Source organism: Dendrobates tinctorius, unplaced genomic scaffold, assembly GCF_039654945.1.
Source record: "Dendrobates tinctorius isolate UK_male_01 unplaced genomic scaffold, ASM3965494v1 ptg000250l, whole genome shotgun sequence".
Lineage (NCBI taxonomy): Eukaryota > Metazoa > Chordata > Amphibia > Anura > Dendrobatidae > Dendrobates > Dendrobates tinctorius.
This window is the reverse complement of record NW_027361917.1, coordinates 3,531,113-3,542,549: the sequence shown is the minus strand read 5'-3', so window position 1 is coordinate 3,542,549 and position 11,437 is coordinate 3,531,113. Positions and strand designations below refer to the sequence as shown.

Below are 11,437 nucleotides of genomic sequence, written 5' to 3'. Positions count from 1 at the left end.
CCCCCAGTGAAGAGGATCGCTCCGGGGTGCCTGGCAGTCAGGGCACCAGATGGAGTGGCGCAACAGGCAGGAGGGGGCAGTGTGAAGACGCCCTGCCTGGCCCCAACGCAGAGGGAGCGGCGGGCGGGAGGCAGCAGCGTGAGGACGCCCTGCCTGGCCCTAGTACAGCACGGAGGGCAGAGAGAGCGGCGGGCGGGAGGGGTCGGTGTGAGGACGCCCTGCCTGGTCCCAGCACATCATGGAGAACAGAGAGCGTGGCAGGCAGCCACGAGCTGATGTCCGGCAGTCGGCCGGAGGATGCTACGGACCGGGCAGGCTGGTTCGGGTCCAGGGACCGTCGCAGGTCCCACTCAGGTGGGAGTTCCAGAGAGCACCGGGTTTCACGAGCTTGGGTCCCCCCTGGTGACGAGGAAGCCAGGGGTGCGGGCCTTGAGCAGCGGAGCGTGCATTGGGATCACGGAGGACGTCAGGATTCTGGCGGGGACACAGCACCCGCGCAGCTATGTGAGTATTGGTCTATGTCTTGACTGTCGCCTGCAGGGGTTGTATTGCAGGATGTTGGGGGTAGGATGGGAGATGCTAGTGAGCAGGGGGGGCTTAGTGGGCCTATCGGGGCTGAAGTGCCCGGGCTGAGGGATATTTTAGACAATATGTCACAAATATTGAGGAGACTGGAGGGGGGGGTAATTGGGGAAGCAGCTCCATCCCCGGTGGGGGCATGGTTAGTGGGTCGCGGTTCCGGCAACCAGCCAGTAGGTGAGGTGCTACGCTCGGTCGAAGGTGACGCGGGGGCATCTGTCTCGGTGCAGACGGAGACGGATAAGGGAGATAAGATAAAACTGGATGATAGGGCTAAGGGGGAGGTTTATGTGTGTTTTGAGGGGCCTTTTGGGTGCCCATTTAAAGAAAGAAGTGAAAGAAAAGATCTGGCGGGATGAGTACGTGGAGATATTTTCCCTTCTTCCGTTGGAAAAATTTAACCTGGATAAGGGGAAGAAGGATGATAGTAAAAAGGAAGAGGAGGAAAAGAGGAGGTGGCGACTGATTCCACAGACTTTTGTGAACTGGATGCAGGCATTCGCTATTTTGGCGAGTGTCATAGGTGAAAAGTCTCCGGACAATTGTTCTGGTTTGTTTTGTTATTTAGATGCTATTGGGGAGGCGCATCATATTTATGGGGGGCAGGCGTGGCTGCGATATGATGAGCAGTTTAGACAGAGGAAGGCGGTAAGGCCAGAGATAAAGTGGGATCAGAAGGATATCGGGCTGTGGCTGAAGGTGATGGCTCCGGTGAGGTATGGGCAGTCCTTTCACGGGAGCGGGGGCGGCGGCAGTCAGCAAGCAGGTCATGGAAACGGTGGTCAGGCAACCCAGGGTGCATGCTGGCAATTTAATGATGGGCAGTGTAAGTACGGGAACTGCTGCAAGTTCAAGCATGTGTCCTCACACTGCAATGGCAGCTCGCACGGGGCTTCAAAATGTTTTAAAAGAGGAAAAGGTAAGCCGAACGTGGGTGCCGGTCAAGGGGGAGAGTCCGGTGAGAATTCAAGAGATGGCCCCCTTTCTAAATAGGTACCCAGCTCGGGCAGAGGCAAGTGTTCTTTGGAACAGTTTTGTTGAGGGCTTCAAGATTCCACCTCCCGGCCACGTAGTTCCTGTTTCGTTCAAAAATTTGCGTTCGGCAATGATGCATGCGGAGGTGGTGGATGCGAAGTTAAAAAAAGATGTGGAATTGGGTAGGATGGCTGGTCCGTTCCCCACGGCTCCAGTAGTGGGTGTAGTTGTTTCCCCTTTGGGGGTAGTGCCGAAGAAGGAGCCGAACAAGTTTCGTTTGATTCAGCATTTGTCTTACCCAAAAGGTTTGTCAGTTAATGACGGTATTGATAGAGAGTTGTGTTCCGTGGAGTATACCTCCTTTGATATGGCGGTGCTTTGGGTGCGTTGGTATGGTTCAGGGGCTCTGTTGGCAAAGACAGACATTGAGTCCGCGTTTCGGTTACTGCCGGTTCATGTAGAAAGTATCCCGCTGTTGGGTTGTTTTTGGAACGGGAGTTTCTACCTCGATAGGTGTTTGCCGATGGGTTGCGCGATTTCGTGTTCATTGTTCGAGACGTTTAGTACTTTTTTGGAATGGGTGGTAAGGGATGTTGCAGGCATACAATCTATCATTCATTATCTGGATGATTTTCTTTTTATCGGTCCCCCGGATTCACCATTGTGTAGGAACGCGTTGGCAGCCATGGTTTGGGTGGCAGAGCACTTTGGGGTGCCGCTGGCATCAGAGAAGACTGAAGGCCCTAAGACCGTTATAAGTTTTTTGGGCATAATCGTCGATTCGGAAAGGATGGAGTGTCGTTTGCCAGAGGACAAGTTGTCGTTGTTGAAACAGGAGGTTGATAGGATTGCGAAGTTGCGGAAAGTGACCCTAAAGGAGTTGCAATCTTTATTGGGGAGATTGAACTTTGCCTGTAGGATCATGCCTATGGGTCGCATTTTTTCTCGTCGCCTGGCTGGTGCGACGGCAGGAGTGAAGGCTCCGCACCATTATGTTCATTTGACTAAAGAGCATAGGGAGGATTTGATGGTTTGGCAGCGTTTTTTATGGAATTACATCGGTCGGTCGTTGATGCAGGAGGAGACTTTGAGCAATTTTGATTTTGAGATTTATACAGATGCAGCGGGCGGCTTTGGTTACGGCTCCTACTGCAAGGAAAAGTGGAGCGTGGGGCGGTGGCCTCCGGCATGGAAGTTGTTGGGCCTTACAAAAAACTTGGCGTTGTTGGAACTGTTTCCTATTGTGGGGTAGCTGTTTTGGTGTGGGGTCCCATGTTCGCGAATCGGAGACTGCGTTTTTATTGCGACAACGCAAGTGTAGTGGCGGTGATTAACAGTTTGTCTGCCTCTTCTCCCACTGTGATCAGGTTGGTTAGGGTTTTGGTGCTTCGTTGTTTGGACTTGAATGCAGGGATTTCCGCAGTGCATGTGCCCGGGGTTACAAATTCAATAGCAGACTCTTTGTCTCGTTTTCAGTGGGGGCGTTTTCGAGAGCTGGCGCCAGGAGCGGATGCCACGGGCGTGGAATGCCCTTCTCATCTGTGGAAGGTGATTATGGAAGAGCGGGAAGACTGATTCGGGAATCGTTATCGCATCAGACATGGTCAGCCTACGAATCTTCGTGGCGAGTATGGCAGAGTTGGATGGCGGAATGGGGCGGGGTTAGTAGCAAGGAGGATAGGATGTTAGCAGTATTGTTTTTAATTGGGAGGGCGGCCGACAGCGGTTGGTCCGCTGCTAAGGTAAACAAGTTTGTAGCGGGTTTGGCTTTCGGTTTCAAAGTACAGGGAATAACGGATGTGACAAAATTTTTTTTGATAAGACAGGCTTTGAGGGGGTTTCGCAGGGGTAAAAAAGCTTGTGACAAGAGAAGGCCTATTTCGTTTAGTATGTTGGAAAGTTTAGGCAGAGTCCTGGAGGGTATTTGTATTTCTGGATTCGAATTGGCGCTTTTTAGGTTGGCTTTTTCTTTGGCCTTTTTTGGAGCAATGCGCATTGGTGAGGTGGTGTCAGGCAGCAAGGTTTCAGCCGGTGGGGTGCAGAAGACGTGGAATTTTGGTCAGGGGGCATTGTTTTTTGGATTCGGCGTTCAAAAACTGATCAATTGGGTAAGGGCAGTCGAGTAGTTTTGGGGCGAGTCAAAGGCGCAGTAATGTGCCCACGCAGTTGTTTGAAATCATATTGGGATGTGTGGGCAGGTAGGATGGGTCCTCTTTTGTGCCATGCGAATGGCACCTACTTGTCTCACTTCCAGTTCATTGCGGTCTTGAAGAAGGGATTGTTAGAACTGGGCCTTCCCCTGGACAGGTACGGGTCCCATTCTTTTAGGATCGGGGCTGCAACTGAAGCGGACAGTCTTGGGGGCGGAGGCGATCAAAGGAATTGGCAGGTGGCAGTCGGATCGCTATTTACTTTATGTTCGACGTTAATTGTGGATTGTTGTATATCCAGGACTGTGTTTCTCCATAATCTGTTATGTTTTTTCAGGTGGCGACCCCTTTCTTGCCTGGATATTTGGACACTCGTATGTGTATTGGGGTGCGCTACGGGCTGACACGAGGCCAGATGGTAGGCAATTGGGCTTTAGGAGGAAGCAGGTTCTGGTCCGTTGGTTGGGTTTCCGAGGTATGGTGTGGAGCAGGGTGCTACCGGAATTAGCCAAGTCCGCACACCTGGACAGAACCCCCGACGTTATTGTCATACACGCGGGGGGGTAATGATTTAGGGGTCAGGCCGGTGAGGGAATTAAATAGGGACATACGTTCCAATTTTTTAAGATTGTGGACGTCTTTCCCGAACGAGGTGGAGGCAAGTGAGGTCTTTAAAGGGGATTAACCGGGCTAGGGTAAAATTGAATCGGGCAGTGTCGGGGTTTGTGTCTAGAAATGGGGGCATTAGCGTTAGGCACTTTGAGTTGGAGGCAGGTGTCGGTAATTTTTGGCTGGACGATGGGGTTCATTTAAATTCTATTGGTGTTGATTTGTGGGCATTGGCAATTCAGGAGGGGATTGAGAGGGCCTTGGTGGTTTTGGGGCACTCACGAGCCTGAGGTGGTCAGGGCTGTTCGTGGTTGGCGGGGGGTGGGGTTCTTGGAGTTGGCGGTGATTGGTCGGGGAAGGAGTTGGAAGTAATATTCCCGACAGTTTTTTAAAATGGTATGGGGGATCTGGCTTTTTGGTTATGGGCTCTGGACAGGGTTTTTACCTCGGGAGCTCTGGTGGTTAGTCTCCCGGAACGGGAGTTACGGTGCCCTCGAGCTGGGCTGGACGGCTGAGGGTAACATGGTGGTCGAGTTTTTACATTGGTTTTTGGGCCAAAAAGGTTTTATAGCCAGATCTTTTAGCTCCAAGAACCCTCCCCTCATATTATTTGCATTATGATTAATATTTTGATGTTTATTGTTAATGTTATTGTTCGCTAATAAAATCGGCCGCTGTGGCCAAAATTATCCAAAGAATTTAAAATTGTAGTGTGTGTTATTTTAGGAGTGGGGGGATAGTAGAAGCTGGGTAGGTATTAAAAAAAAAGGGAAAAAACTGTAGTCGCCATATGCGGTCATGCAAACCGCATAGATTCTGGGTTGCCCCCATGCACTTCTTTTATGTGATCAATCAAGCGAGGAACCCCTTTTCCCGAGGATATGGAGTAAACGTGCTCCCTAAATCGAACATATAATGGGCAAATAATTTTTCCTATATAAAAAAAGCCACAAGGGCAAAAAATGACATATACAACAAATGAAGTTTTGCATGAAAAGAAATTCCGAATCTCATGGTGAATGAATCCAATTTTAAGGGATTTACCTGCTAATTTAACCCCTTAGCGACAGAGCCAGTTTGCAGCTTAATGACCAGGCCAATTTTTACAATTCTGACCACTGTCCCTTTATGAGGTTATAACTCTGGAACGCTTTAATGGATCCCGCTGATTCTAAGACTGTTTTTTCATGACATATTGTACTTCATATTAGTGGTAAAATTTCTTCGATAAGTCTTGTGTTTATTTATGAAAAAAATGGAAATATGGCGAAAATTTTGAAAATTTTGCAATTTTAAAACTTTAAATTTTTATGCCCTCAAATCAGAGAGATGTGTCACACAAATTTCTTAATAAATAACATTTCCCACATGTCTACTTTACATCAGCACAATTTTGGAAGCAAATTTTTTTTTTGTTAGGAAGTTATAAGGGTTAAAAGTTGACCAGCGATTTCTCATTTTTACAACAAAATTTACAAAACCATTTTTTTTAGGGACCACATCATATTTAAAGTCATTTTGAGGGGTATACATGACAGAAAATACCCAAAAGTGGCACCATTCTAAACACTAGACCCCTCAAGGTGCTCAAAACCACATTCAAGAAGTTTATTAACCCTTTAAGTGCTTCACAGGAACTAAAGCAATGTGGAAGGAAAAAATTAATATTTAACTTTTTTTTGCAAAAAATTTACTTCAGAACCAATTTTTTTTATTTTCACAAGTGTTAAAAGAGAAAATCAACCACAAAATTTGTTGTACAATTTCTCCTGAATACGCCGATACCCTATATGTGGGGGTAAACCACTATTTCAGCACACGGCAGAGCTCGCAAGGGATGGAGCGCCGTTTGACTTTTTCAACGCAGAATTGGCTGGAATTGAGATCGGATGCCATGTTGCGTTCGGAGAGCCCTTACTGTGCCTAAACAGTGGAAACCTCCAACAAGTGACCCCATTTTGGAAACTAGACCCATTAAGGAACTTATCTAGATGTGTGGTGAGCACTTTGAACCCCCAAGGGCATCACAGAAGTTTATAACGTAGAGCAGTGAAAATAAGAAATCTATTGTTTTCCACAAAGATGATCTTTTCGCCCCCAAATTTTTATTTTTTACAAGGGTAACAGGAGAAATCATACCCGCACAGTTGTTATGCGATTTGTCCTGAGTACGCCGATACCCCATATGTGGGGGGGAACCACTGTTTGGGCGCATGGGAGAGCTCGGAAGGGAAGGAGTGCCATTTTGGAATGCAGACTTTGATGGAATGGTCTGCGGACATCATGTTGCGCTTGCAGAGCCCCTGATGGGCCTAAACAGTAGAAACCCCCCACAAGTGACCCCATTTTGGAAACTAGACCCATTAAGTAACTTATCTAGATGTGTGGTGAGCACTTTGAACCTTCAAGTGCTTCACAGAAGTTTATAACGTAGAGCCGTGAAAATAAAAAATCCATTTTTTTTCCACAAAAATGATCTTTTCGCCCCCAAATATTTATTTTTACAAGGGTAACAGGAGAAATCATACCCGCACAGTTGTTATGCGATTTGTCCTGAGTACGCTGATACCCCATATGTGGGGGGGAACCACTGTTTGGGCGCATGGGAGAGCTCGGAAGGGAAGGAGTGCCATTTTGGAATGCAGACTTTGATGGAATGGTCTGCGGGCATCATGTTGCACTTGCAGAGCCCCTGATGGGCCTAAACAGTGGAAACCCCCCACAAATGACCCCATTTTGGAAATTAGACCCCCTAATGAACTTATCTAGATGTCTGGTGAGCACTTTGAACCCCCAAGCGCTTCACAAAAGTTTATAAACGCAGAGCCGTGAAAATAAAAAGTCTTTTTTTATTTCCACAAAAGTGATTTTTTAGACCCCAATTTTTAGACCCCCAAAGTTGGAAAATAGTGGAAACCCCTCAATTCTTGCTCCAACCCTAACCCCAACACACCCCTAACCCTAATCCCAACCCTAACCCTAATCCCAACCCTAATCCCTAATCCTAATTCTAACCCTAATTCTAGTTCGCCCTAACCCTAATTCTAACCCTAGTCGTGACCCGAGCCCTAACCCTAGCCCTAGCACAACCCTAACCCTAACCCTAGCCCAACCCTAACCCTAGCCCAACCCTAACCCTAACCCTAGCCCAACCCTAACCCTAGCCCAACCCTAACCCTAACCCTAACCCTAGCCCTAACCCTACCCTAACCCTAACCCTAGCCCTAACCCTACCCTAACCCTAACCCTAGCCCTAACCCTACCCTAACCCTAGCCCTAGCCCTAACCCTACCCTAACCCTAACCCTAACCCTAACCCTAATGGAAAACTGAAAAAAAAAATATTTTCTTTATTTCATTATATTGGCCTATATAAGGGAGTGATAAACGGGGGGGTTATGTACTATTTTTTTTATTTTGATCACTATGATCGTTTATCATAGTGATCAAAATAATGAATGGAATCTGCCAGCCGGAGCCGGCAGATTCCCGGCGGGCGCACTGCGCATGCGCCCGCCATTTTCAAGATAGCGGCACCCATCGGAGGATGCCGGCGGGACGTGGGACCACCGGGAGGGGACGGAGGGCCACGGAGAGGTACCGGGGGGGGATCGGGGACCCTATTTCTCTCTCCTCTGATGTGCGATCACATCAGAGGAGAGAGAAATTAAATGTAAAATCGCGGCTTTTTTTTTTGCGGTCGCCGTTATAGGGTTAATAACGGCGATCGCAAAAGCGGGGGTCGGTAAAAAACGACCGATTCATGTTCTCTGGGGTCTCGGCTACCCCTGGCAGCCGAGACCCCGGAGAAAATCCGACACTGGGGGGCGCTATTCACTTAAATCACAGCGCCGTGAATTAACGGCGCTGTGGTTTTAGTACCCTTAATTACCGCCGTTAAAAGGCGTATCGGCGGTCGTTAAGGGGTTAAAGGGACAAAAAGGGCAATTCTTGCATTTATTGTTGCCTACAGGGCTATTTGAACGTAGCCAATTCTCACTCCCACTGACAAACTGATTATGGACAAAAGGTCCTTGAGATTAGTACTGCGGCGACAAGCAAATAAAGGACCTCTCTTGACGATTTCCATTAAATCTTTATCTTTCTCAAGTAAATGCCAATTTTTCCTGATCACAGTTCTGATATAATTGTCCATGGGACTGAATGTGAAGCAAAATGTGAACCTTTTTTCCTTAATTTTTTTAGGAGAATTAACCTGGGTGGAACTCTGCTTTTCAACACGTGCCATTGCAGTATCAAGTACTGGACCAGGATAGCCTCTTTCAATAAACCATTTACGCAAATCATGCGCTTGCCTGTAAAAGCCCTCTTTTTTACTGTTGAATCTGTTTATTCTAAGGAACTGCCCATAAGGTAGGAAAAATTGGCATTTACTTGAGAAAGATAAAGATTTAACAGAAATCGTCAAGAGAGGTCCTTTATTTGCCAGTCACCGCAGTACTAATCTCAAGGACCTATTGGTCCTTAATCGGTTTGTAAGTGGGAGTGAGAATTGGCTACGTTCAAATAGCCCTGTAGGCAACTATAAATGCAAGAATTGCCCTTTTTGTCCCTTTAAATTAACAGTTAAATCCCTTAAAATTGTATCCATTCACCATGAGATTCGGAGTTTTGTTTCATTCAAAACATCATTTGTTGTATATGTAATTTTTTTTGCCCTTGTGGCTTTTTTTATATAGGAAAAACTATTCGCCCATTATATGTTCGATTTAGGGAGCATTTTTACTCCATATGCTCGGGAAAAAGGGTTCTTCGCTTGATTGATCACATAAAAGAAGTGCATGGGGGCAACCCAGAATCTTTGCGGTTTGCAGGAATAGAGAGAGTTTTTATACCGCAGCACGGAGGGAATCATCGCAGACTTCTCTTACAGTGAGAAGCCAGATGGATTCTGCGGTCTAATGCCACAGGACCTCTAGGACTAAATGAAAAAATTGATATGTCTGTTTTCTTGTAAAAATTATAATGATATCAACAGTGTCTAGGTGTTTTTCTGTATTTAGTTATTGTGTTTTAACTGTATTATATGTGTATTCACATTTTTGTTCACTCTATCAAGTGGGAGTAGGTGTCAGTAACTAGGAGGTGTGTTCACACCTGTGAGTGTATTTAGTTCGACCTTCCTGTTACCTGACTCCAGGACCCGATGGCGCGCAGTTGGCATGAAACGGCCATTGTCCACAATTCACACATCTCTCCCGAGCCTATGCTTTTTATCTGACAATAAATTCACTTCTTCAGAATGGTGAGTGCCATCCTTTTTGTTCTTTTTCATACAATGTAGTCATGCATGTTTTTCTTTGGATTGAGCACCCGTTCTGTGGGTAGTTGGCGTTCAGCCCAGGTGTGTGAGTTTGTACCGCACTATAGTGCACATTAAGGTGGTGGCAGTGGCGCCGAATTTTCTTCTTGCACATTTGGCTTGCAGCACTTTGTTTTGGCAAATTTAGCAAAATTATTGCAATTGCTGTTGAAATATAGGCCTTAATATATATATAATTATTTTTGTCTGGTAGGGAGGGATTTATGGGTTTTGTGGACTTTGCATGCATACTATTACCAATAAATCTTCATCTTTGGCTACTTTATGCACCTTGCACTTTATAGAAATCTCTTGTAAAAAAATGTTTGCTGGCTATCCTCAACCCTTCATGTTAGAGACCAATTTGACCTGTCTTTTTAATGTAATTACGTCATTGTTTTAAATTGATAATTAATAAAATTTGTATTTTTATATTTATTACTGTTTTCACTTCTTTAATCTTCATGGTACCATCCGTGACTATTTTTTGTTGAGATATACTTAGCTATCACTGTATTTACACATAGAGTTAATAGGGAATTTGAACAAGCATAAGGGCCCCGTTACTCGCTTCAATGTCCCAGCGATCCCACCAACGATCCGACGTGGATGGGATCGCTGGGACATAGACAGACTCGCCAGCGATCAGGACCAGCGAGCAAGCTTGTATCCAAGGTAAACAGTGGGTAACTAAGAGCCGCACGGCTCTTAGATACCCGCTCTTTACCCTGGAAACGGTAAACAGCTGGTATCTAAGAGCCGTGCGGCTCTTAGTTACCTGCTGTTTACCTTGGATACTAGCATGCACTCTGCTTTCCAGGGTAAACAGCGGGTATCTAAGAGCCGCGCGGCTCTTAGATACCCGCTGTTTACGTTATGTGGTGTAGTAACCACTGAGTCCGCTAGGGGGTTCTGTGTGGATGTCCTAGGAGAAAGGATGAATGGCAGAATACTGAATGGCCGTTATGTATCTCTAAGTGGGTGGCTTTGGGATTGAGACTTATGTGTTGATCAGCAGTGATACTGCTGAAGTGTTGCTTCAATGTGTAAGGGAGAAGTCTCCAGGTAACTAGAGAGATGGGCGGACCTGGTTACCTACAAACCCACCCAGGGGGTGTGTTTAAAGCACTATTGTAAAGAGTGTGTAAAGGCTTGAAGGACCTGTGATGAGGTCAGAGTAATGTGACCTGGTGGGCGTGGCTGTGGACCATATAATGTGGCCAGGGTAGGTCACATGGGGGTGAATGCTGGGACCTGGTTGGTCCAGTGTGGAAGGTCCCATCTGAGTGAGATGGGGCTGCCTTCTGACAGCAAGTGAACGCTGTGTTAATGGCTGCACGTGCCTGGTAATTCCCTGGAGGGAATGGACGTCTGCCGCATGATGGTGAAGGAACCATGAGTGACCCTGACGTGGGTGAGATAACACTGAGGCTGAAGAGCCTGTGTAATGGACATATGCTTGACCTGGGTGATATAAGGATAACCAGAGTGAAGCTATAATGGACGCTATGCTGTATAAATGAACTTTATGTTGCTTCTGTGGGTTTATGCTGCTAAATAAACCGCATGGACTATGAGTTTATGAAAACATGGTGCCGGATGTGTTTTGTTCGCTGCCTAGCGAGGATTCCCTAACTGAATGACAGCGCTACCTCACAACTGGTGGAGAATGCGGGCATTCTCATTCTTCTGAGCCTTACTACGTTCTGTCTTCAGATCAGCATCCATCTGGTCAACCTGAAGTGTGGCCTTTCTTAGCTTGTCATTGGCTAATTCAACGTTGCCGTGTTCTTCCTCCACTT

General features: G+C 46.6%; 1 protein-coding gene across 1 annotated transcript in view; it reads left to right on the top strand.

Moving 5' to 3' along the window:
- Positions 1–9,479: 9,479 nt before the first annotated feature.
- LOC141063400 (bifunctional protein GlmU-like) overlaps positions 9,480–11,437 on the top strand; it is a 274,066-nt gene continuing 272,108 nt past the window's right edge. Inside the window, exon 1 of the transcript XR_012224880.1 lies at positions 9,480–9,578. The gene's annotated coding sequence lies outside the window, so the exon portion shown is untranslated. The remainder of the gene's footprint in view (positions 9,579–11,437) is intronic.